Consider the following 9868-nt stretch of genomic DNA (forward strand, 5'->3'; position numbering starts at 1 on the left):
CACTGATAAGAAAGGTGACTAAGACAAAGATCAATTAAATCATTGCTGAACTGTTGAAATATTATTATCATTTAGTAAAAATTTCACAGTGACTCAATATGAAGAGGGGAAGGAAGAAGTAAAAGAATAACAATTTTTAAAACCTGTTTCTGAGGTTTCTGAGAGGTCAAATACAGCACATTTTCTGGTTACACATGGCAGCAAATGATAATAGAAGCTGGGACACTTGATCCATGGAAGATCTGCACTCTATATCTGCCCACTGTGTTGTTTGTTTCTTTCTTTGTGTGTGTGTGTGTGTGTGTGTCCGGGGATCAAACTTAGGGCCTTTTGCATAAGCTATTCTTTGCCAGTGATGTGTGTCCCCACCACATACCCTTCTGGTAAGGTTGAACAACAAAAGCTTAATTCTAGAAGAGAGAAAATAGTTGCACGCCAGAACTAACAGGTAGGCTTATGCATCACCCAGGACCTGTGTTAGATCATAACAGATCATATGCTTTCTTTGGAATTCTAACTTTACACTATCTTCTAGGACATTACATTTAATGTTCAAATAGTATTTTGCAGTTGTAGTTTCACATATTTATGAGAACTTTTTATATTTTTAAAGTTAAACTAATGACATTTGAGTGTCTGTGGGCATGTATTGAAGATTTCTCTACATTCTAAGTGAACTGGTGTAGGTTAATTTAAGAAAGATGAGTAGATAACAACATTAAATGTTATAAAGTTGCATTCAGATTAATGCATATGTCTGCCTGAGCACAAGAAGAGAAAATCTTTGCATGGCTACTGAGAGAATATGCTTCACAATTGCCTGCTGTAGTTATAACCATGGAATCTGTGGGACTGCATAACCTTTGCCCCTTTTTCTCCAGCCCCATTGTGATTAAAATGTAAGTTAATGGATGGAGATGTTTGTTAGTCTAAGGATGCTAGATCCTCCAGCCCCATTGTGATTAAAATGTGAGTTAATGGATGGAGATGTTTGTTAGTCCTGAGATGCTAGATAGGGATCTGTAACCGACCTAGGGTCCCAGAGTAAACTACTCAACTCTTTGTTTATCCAGAACTGATATTCCAGGCACCACAATTGTTAGAACAAGCTGCAGATGTCTGCTAACCATCAATATGTGACAGTGGACCACTAACCTTTGTCCCCTTTTCTTTGATATGTTAACTTCCCCCTCAACCCCCTATAAAAACAGCCTCGGATTCTGAGCCAGTGGCCTCTCTATGCTATTTTGCTTTGAGAGTGCCATCTGGCCAGACTAATAAAGCTCTGTTTCCCAACTTGGCTGGTGTGTTCCTTCCTGGGTGGTCTTCGCTGTAGCCAGCTCCTTGGAGCGTTTGGTAAGGCTCTTGGTCTTACATTCTGAAGGCACCGCTGGGATTCCTGGGTGTGCTCCACTTCAGCTCCTTGGAGCATTTGGTAAGGCCCTTGGCCTTACATTCTGGAGGCACCACTGGGATCCCTGGGTGTGCTTCACTATAGTCAGCTCCTCGGAGCGTTTGGTAAGGCCCTTGGTCTTACAAAGCAAACTTCATTTCACTGCAAAATTTGTTTTTGGGCAGTGAGTTTTCTTCAAATTTAATTCCTTAGGTTTTCATATTACATAAGTTACCTTGACACTCTCTTTTCATCTGACCATCTTTTCCTTTTTAGATGCCATCCTAGCTAGGCTCACCTGTTTGATCTCACTCCTTTTCATTGGAGTTACCTAGCCTCAGCCTTCTCTTCTAACCTTTATATTTTCATATGATCCCTTATACTTTCATAGCTTTAATATCACCACAAACTTGGTAGTCCCAGATCAGCACCATCCATGTGGACCTTTGTTTCCAAAACATAAACTCACTGAATGAAGTGTCTCTTGAATTTTTTTATCCCTGCTTTCATTTAATGTTTTGTGTTTTAGCATTCGTGCAAAAGTCCCTTAAGAGCAGGAATAGAGCTTATCACAATGTGTCTTCAATGATAAAGTGGTTCTTAGCTAATAATCATTTTTAGAAAAATGTTCCACTGCAATATATTTCATTTTAGTAATGATTATTTTTAGTAAAATAAATAAACAACATGAAGATTTGGTTTACAAACACCACATCCTGATTTAACCATAGGAGAAGTAAAGGAACTGCCACCAGAGAAGGAACAAAGAAAGAAGAGTATAAACAACCATTCATGGGCTGTGCCCTTAGGCCATCTATTGAATGACACATCTCTGCTTCAGTAGCAGCTCTTCACTGATGTTTCTTGAAAAGAAAGTTGACGGCATTTTCAAAGTGCATGGTGCTTAGCAAGAAAGGGTAAGATGTCTGTATTCAGTGATTCTATAATATTAGGGTATCATTTAAGCTATCAGTCCTCCAAAGTGACTGTTGTTCTGGAACCTGGGACCTGAGACTGTAACTAAGATTAGAAGCTCACTCTGGGTGTATAGTCCACACTTCCTTTTCCCACTGTCAGGCACAGTCTCTTCAGTTCCTCACTGTTTAAAACAGGACGTATGAGTAAAACAAGACCTATGTTGCTGTGTTCCACCCTACATGATGATGAGTTCAGTTGTATCCTGAAATATGATTATTAACATAATAAATTTTTCTTACCAAGTTAGATGTTGTACTTTGTCAGTGTGCATGATGTGTTTAGGTATAACTGTTTTAACATGCAGGGACCTAAAATTATGAGTTTCAGCAAATGTTAGTCTCAATCTTTTGACTAAAATATTCTAAATTTACCGAGATAAACAAATTTAAATAATAGACTGCTACAAAATATTTGATATAATGATTCTAATTTTGTCATACCAACTTTCATTACTTATTAAAGAATAGGCATAATTTTGGTTTGGCAGTAGGTAATATTTTTGACATATAGTATACCCTCCTGGTCATGCAATTAGTGAAACAGAAAGGACAGAGTTCTACAGAAACATCTTTCTCATGTTGATCTTTTCTGCCCTTGCTTTACTCCACATGCATCTCCCCTTCACTTCACACCTGCCTGAGAATACCACTGGGGTTAGCACAGGATGGGTCCAATTGTTTTGAGAATATTTGTCTTTGTATTCTTATTTTTAAAATATCACCTTCTTAGGTTTTTTTGTATGGACAAGTTTTTTACATTTTTTAAATTTTTTATAAAATAGCCTCATAATCTACATTATTTAGAAAACAAATGGGTTATTTCTGTGTGTTTACCTAGGCTTCCCCTCTATGAAATCATCTCTTCTCTTTAGGCTTCAGTTTAGTTCCTCAGATGTGTCAGGTGCCTGTTCAGTAAAAGAAATATTCCTATACAAGAAGATATAATGTCTCAATCAAATATTTCACTGGAAAACAATAAAAATCATTTATGAAAATGTATAATACACATTAATGATTGGTTTTTTTGTTTTGTTTTGTTTTGGTACCGGGGATTGAACTTGGGTCCTTGCTAATGATTGGCTTTTTAAAGAAAGAGTGTCCACCTGTTGCATCTGAACATGAGTTTAAGGTCTAATCTTCTATGAGCTGATCTCAGTAATCAGTGTACAAAGAAATTGATGTGGAATAGAGAGAGGTATGCTCTGTGTTTTCTGTAAAGTGGAAATGATCAAACCCTGTTTGCTTCCTCAACTGTACATCTGGTAGACAATGTTAAACTAATATTTTCTAACTTAATTTTGAAGTTCAATATTAGCAGACAAGTGGCTTCATTCCTCTTTTTACAAAAGTGTGAATTGTATTAGGGTTTAAGTACCTTTTCCAAATTACTATATTCCCATAAATGAACATTTTCCTTTCATTCTTCATTGCTTTGCAGTCACTGAAAATAGTTGTTGTTGTCAAATATTAATGCTTTGAAACAGCCTTTCCTTTCTAAGCTTTCATTTTATTTATTTGATTCATTTTTCTTTATCTTATTCATTATATTTTTATTTCACATAAAAGAAACTATTATTTCAAAATTTTTTCATTGTGGTCTTCAGAAATATTCTCAAATCCCTTAAGTATAAATGTGTGTATTTGCATTCATTTGCTTATCTAGTCAGATATGTTGCTTTCTGCCTGTCCATATTAGCAGAAGTCTACCATGTTTTAAATAATCCTTTGAATTTGAAGTCTCAAGAAATTCATACAATTTGATTTACCACAGTAGTCATTAATATTTACCCTCTCCCTACTTCTGAATTTGATTTTTCTCCAAACAATATCATTACCTTTCTAATTCACAACATATAAACCTGGTTTTTTCTCAGTAATTATTCTATACAGACAGTCTTTATGACTCATCCTTGTTCTTTCTAAAGATTTCTTTAGAATTTGCCTTAATTGACATTCATGAGGGCAGTATCTGATATAATCTCACAAAAGTCTAAGGGGTCCTCATATCTCCAGTTCTGTCCTCCCTTTCTTTAGAACTATCTCCACTTTAACATGAAATCCCTTTTCTAATTGTTGTTTCTTTGTACATTTTCAATACGTCTTACTGATCCTTATAATTCCCAAATTTTTCATTTTTCTTTAAATATTTCTATTTTGTTTGTTTCTTCTAAATGTTTTCATTTTTTAGCACTTTAGTGTTTTCCTTCAGAAAATTCCTCTTTAATCATTAATGTCCCCCAGCCAATCCCTTAGTTTGGTGATTTTAAGCACTGTGTGAAAATTGTCTTTGAATTTCTACTATTTTTCATAATTGTCACAGTTAACTATTGTGTCAAGTTGAATAAGAAACACTCATCTAATTGGATTAGCAGAGTTCTAGCTGAATGGTTTCCCTGAAAATGGGAGAACCACCCTGGGTGTGGGTTCCAGCAACCACTATAGCCTAAATGGAATAAAAAGGGGAACTAAGAAGAATAATTCACTTCTTTTTCTTCAGAAGAGCCAGTCTTCCCCTTCCCCTTGGAGATCATCTCCTGGCTTCCAGTATAGATTCTTCAGGATTCCAGTGCAGACCCTTCAGCCTCCTGATAAGGACTCACACAGGACACTACAGTGAGCACCCAACCTTTGACTTTTGACTGGATCCTCCAGATCACAAGCTTGCTGATAGCCCTTTTGTACTCTTCCACACTTGATTCTGCGGGCAGAAGTGTAAGCCTACCATTTAAATCCTTTCATATCTATATATCTTACTGCAAATGTTTCTCTTGTGAGCACTGACTGATACAACAATGCTCTGAAGAATGAAACTATCTTTAAATGCTTTCTGTGTGCATGTAACATTGAAGACCATTACTGATACACATGCTTTCACAGGACTCACCCAACTATGAAGTTCCTGGTCCATGCTCTTTTTGTGGCTCTCATGGATTGAGAGAGTGTCAAGGTAACTTATGTAATATGAAAACCTAAGGAATTAAATTTGAAGAAAACTCACTGCCCAAAAACAAATTTTGCAGTGAAATGAAGTTTGCTTTGTAAGACCAAGGGCCTTACCAAACGCTCCGAGGAGCTGACTATAGTGAAGCACACCCAGGGATCCCAGTGGTGCCTCCAGAATGTAAGGCCAAGGGCCTTACCAAATGCTCCAAGGAGCTGAAGTGGAGCACACCCAGGAATCCCAGCGGTGCCTTCAGAATGTAAGACCAAGAGCCTTACCAAACGCTCCAAGGAGCTGGCTACAGCGAAGACCACCCAGGAAGGAACACACCAGCCAAGTTGGGAAACAGAGCTTTATTAGTCTGGCCAGATGGCACTCTCAAAGCAAAATAGCATAGAGAGGCCACTGGCTCAGAATCCGAGGCTGTTTTTATAGGGGGTTGAGGGGGAAGTTAACATATCAAAGAAAAGGGGACAAAGGTTAGTGGTCCACTGTCACATATTGATGGTTAGCAGACATCTGCAGCTTGTTCTAACAATTGTGGTGCCTGGAATATCAGTTCTGGATAAACAAAGAGTTGAGTAGTTTACTCTGGGACCCTAGGTCGGTTACAGATCCCTATCTAGCATCTCAGGACTAACAAACATCTCCATCCATTAACTCACATTTTAATCACAATGGGGCTGGAGGATCTAGCATCCTTAGACTAACAAACATCTCCATCCATTAACTTACATTTTAATCACAATGGGGCTGGAGAAAAAGGGGCAAAGGTTATGCAGTCCCACAGCTTAATGTCATGATATTAGAGTTTTCTTTTCGAGAATGTGTTATCATAATTGGTGGAGATATATTAAATGAGAATGTGTATAAATCACAAAATAAATAAAAATTTCCCAAAAGTATTAGTTATATTTATGATCATCATTTTCATTTTTATTATCACAGTCTCCTTGAGAAAGAACAAGAGTGAAAAAAGTTCCACAAAAATAAAGGATACAGGAAAAAAGGGTAATAAGAATTTTTTGGAAGGCATGATAGTCATTTCAGTTGGAGGAAAAGATATGGGAATCAGAAGTGAAATAGATTCCTTTAACACAACTGCGACTGTGAGAAAGTATACTACTTGCATATATTGAACTTTCAATATTTTGTCCAAAATTGGCAGATGGATTTTTCTGGCATTCATTACTGGAGAAATGAGTTGAAAACTCCTCAAAATTAGTGATGTGTTCCACATTTCATTGTAGTACAAGTAAGAGAGGTATAGGAACAAAAAAAGAAAAAGATTTGATAAACAGTTATGTTCTTTTAGAAAATAGAAAATAAACAAAATATTGATAAATCATGGCCTTCCTTGAGGGTGTGCATCTCCATCTAAAATCTAAACATCAGCTTCAGAAGTTTATGATCTGCACACATTTTTCATATGATTTATTTTGTCAATGATTATCTTCTGTATGCTGATCACCTGGTACTTTCCCCAAAGGCAGCTAACATTTCACCACAGTAAGTCTCTACTTGCTTCTTCTTCTGGGTGGGATTTTTTTCTCCATGTGCACTTACATACTAAGTTCATATCCTTTCTAAAACATAAGTCTATCAGGGAGATTATGGGGCTTCTTATTCAAAGTTATCTTAGGCCCTTGTTCCTCCTTTTATTTGTTAAGCTCACTTACCACACTGGGGGTATTATGTGTTGTCCCTTCAGGCCTACAAGTCCCAGATACAGGGTGCACACCCTGAAGGCAGAACCTTTGTGATTTATTTCTTGCTGTGATTGCAGCATGGAGAATGGTGCTTGGTGGTTAGATTCACTCATTAAATGCTTGTTGACAGAAAGTCCTTGCTGAGACCACTTGAGAAGGACACAGAGTGTGTGTTATCTGTACCTGGCTACTGATGAAAGAGGACAGTGCTGAGAATCTCCTTATCTTTACAGACTGAGACAGGAAGTGTGTGGTTTGGGAAATTTAGCATATGTGCTGTGGTAATGATTCAAGGACTCCATCGAATGTTGAAGTAAAGAACTCAAGTTGAACATTTTTTTCATGTATTTATTTGCTATTTCTACTTTCTTCTCTGAGAAATGTCTGTTCATTTCAGTACCCATTTTCAGATTGGGTCTTTAAATTTGGGAGGTCTGATCTTTGTAGGTTCTTTATAGATTCGAGATAGTAGACCTTTGTCTGAGGAAAAGCAGGTGAAGATTTTTTCCCACATTTTGGGTTGTGTCTTCACATTGCTGGTGGTTTCTCTTGCTGTGCAGAAGCCTTTTAATAAGAAGAGATCCCACTTGTTGATTGTTTGTGCTAGTTCACGGGCAACTGAGGTTTTGTTCAACATCACTGGTCATTTGAGAGATGCAAATGAAAACAACGCTGAGATTCCACCTCACACCAGAAAGAATGGCTGCTATCATGAAATCAACCCATAACAAATGCTGGCAGGGCTGTGGGGAAAGAGGAACCCTGCTCCACTACTGGTGGGAGTGTAGACTGGTGCAACCACTGTGGAAATCAGTATGAAGATACCTCAAAGAACTAGGACTGGAAGTCCCATTTTACCCTGCTATTCCACTGCTGGGGATCTTCCCCAAAGAATTAAAAGAATCATACCACAGTGATATATGTGTACCCATGTTCATAGCAGCACAGTTTGTAATAGCTAAAACTTGGATACAGCCCAAATGCCCATCAACTGGAGACTGGATCAAGAAAATGTGTTTTTTTTATAAAATGGAGTACTACTCAGCCATAAAAAATGAGAAATTGGAGACATTTATAGCTAAGTGGATGCACATTGAGGCAATACTCTTAAGTGAAATAAATAGGACACACATGTGTAAATACAGAATAGTTTCTGTGGTATGAGAAACTGAAAATGTAAATAAAGACTAAAATGTATAATAGGTAATGTGAAATAGGAAGAAAAGGGGGAAAGGGGAAGGAAGTGGGAGGGATAGGGGAAAGGAAAGAAGGGCATGGAATTAATATGAGAAAATGGAACAATAGGAACAAAATCTTTGTAAATAGGGAGTACTGGAGGGGTTGAAGGGAGGGCTGGGCAAGGGTGAAAAATAAGAACCAAGAGAGACTATGTAAAGGTGCAAATTTCCAATGATGAATGTCATTATATTGTATACCTAAAATGTACCAATGATTAGAATGAATAATCGATAATGTAAAATAGGAAGAAAATGTCCAAAGGGGTAGGGATAGTGGGTGGGGCAGGGGAAAGGAAAGAAGGGAAAGGAAAAATGATGAGAAATGGAAAAAATGGAAATAAAGTCTTTGTAAGTAGGGAAGGGTGGAGGGCATGAAGGGAGGGCTAGGAATGGGGAAAAAATAAGAACCAAGATGCATCATGTAAAGGTACAATTCCCAATGAGAAATGTAATTGTGTTCTATACCTAAAATGTACCAATAAAAGAATTTTAGAAGAAAAAAAAAGAACTCAAGTAACTTAGTTGAGATTGAATACCTTAGACGTGGAGAATATGAAACATGACGGACTAAATAGAAATGAATTTTTATTAAAAAATCTTTCATATAAAGTCATTTTAGTGCTGTCCAAAGATGGAAAATGATTAAAGGCATGTTCATATCAATTAAGCCTAAGAAAAGTAGAAATAAAGGTCATACACATAATAAGTCCTCAAATTTATTTCTTTCAGTAGTGAACTGGATCTAGTTTGGAATGATTAGTGAAATAAGCTTAAAAGCATGAACTTGAGTGTCTAATCAAAGATTCAGAAAGAAGATGATTATCATGAGGGGAGAGAATAAACTAAATCATGGTCTTTATTGTGCTTTGTGTTTGTGATCCTTTTATCAATATGTTATGACATTATCAGGTGATAGGAGGGATGAGAAAGCACATGCTGTGATTGGATTTTCAAGTCAAACCCCTACAGAAAAAGAAAACAACAGATTATCTAACAACACATGCTGTTATAAGGACAGGTATATTCTGAGTTTGTGCAGAGTGTCTATTTTAAGATAATGCAAATGGATATAATCCAATGTCCAAAATACTACTTCACATAGAGTAGGTAATTATATGATTACTATATATCTGAATAAATTAAATTATCATTCATTTTCTGAAATATAAATTTCTTCTAAGTTTCTCACTAACCTACTTCATTCTGCCTTAGATAGTGCCTAGACATTTCACTAATATTTATCTACCCAAAGTAATGTTCTAAGCTGTGCTTCCTTGATTAAATATATTTAGTTATTGCATGATGTCCAGAAGACAATGTTTGGGTACTTCTCTTTTACAAATGGCCAAAAGGAATTCCATTGTAATAAAATGTCCAAAAGGATTGAGAAGCAATTGAAATTCTGTAGAATATAGTCACCCTTGAATTGTGATGCATTCTTCTTTATCTCCTTAACCTATTGTATGTGGCAGTGAAATAATCTTTCATATAATTTGTAAGATTTAATGTAGAATCTAAATAGTTAAATTGATTTTGTAAAAAATAAATTCCTGGTATTTCTTTGTGTTCCTGCTGGTATTAATGTATTCATTGCTATCACAGTAGTTCAA

General features: G+C 36.5%; 1 long non-coding RNA gene across 1 annotated transcript; it reads left to right on the forward strand.

The window, feature by feature from the left end:
* Positions 1–1994: 1994 nt before the first annotated feature.
* Positions 1995–8500, forward strand: LOC147830283 (uncharacterized). Its single transcript, XR_015441807.1, has 2 exons — positions 1995–2310; positions 4868–8500. It is a non-coding gene; the product is annotated as an uncharacterized LOC147830283 (long non-coding RNA).
* The last annotated feature ends 1368 nt before the right edge of the window (positions 8501–9868 follow it).

The sequence above is a fragment of the Heterocephalus glaber genome, unplaced genomic scaffold, assembly GCF_053883595.1.
Source record: "Heterocephalus glaber isolate CG9 unplaced genomic scaffold, H.glaber_assembly_v1.0 deba00000281, whole genome shotgun sequence".
Taxonomy (NCBI): Eukaryota; Metazoa; Chordata; class Mammalia; order Rodentia; family Bathyergidae; genus Heterocephalus; species Heterocephalus glaber.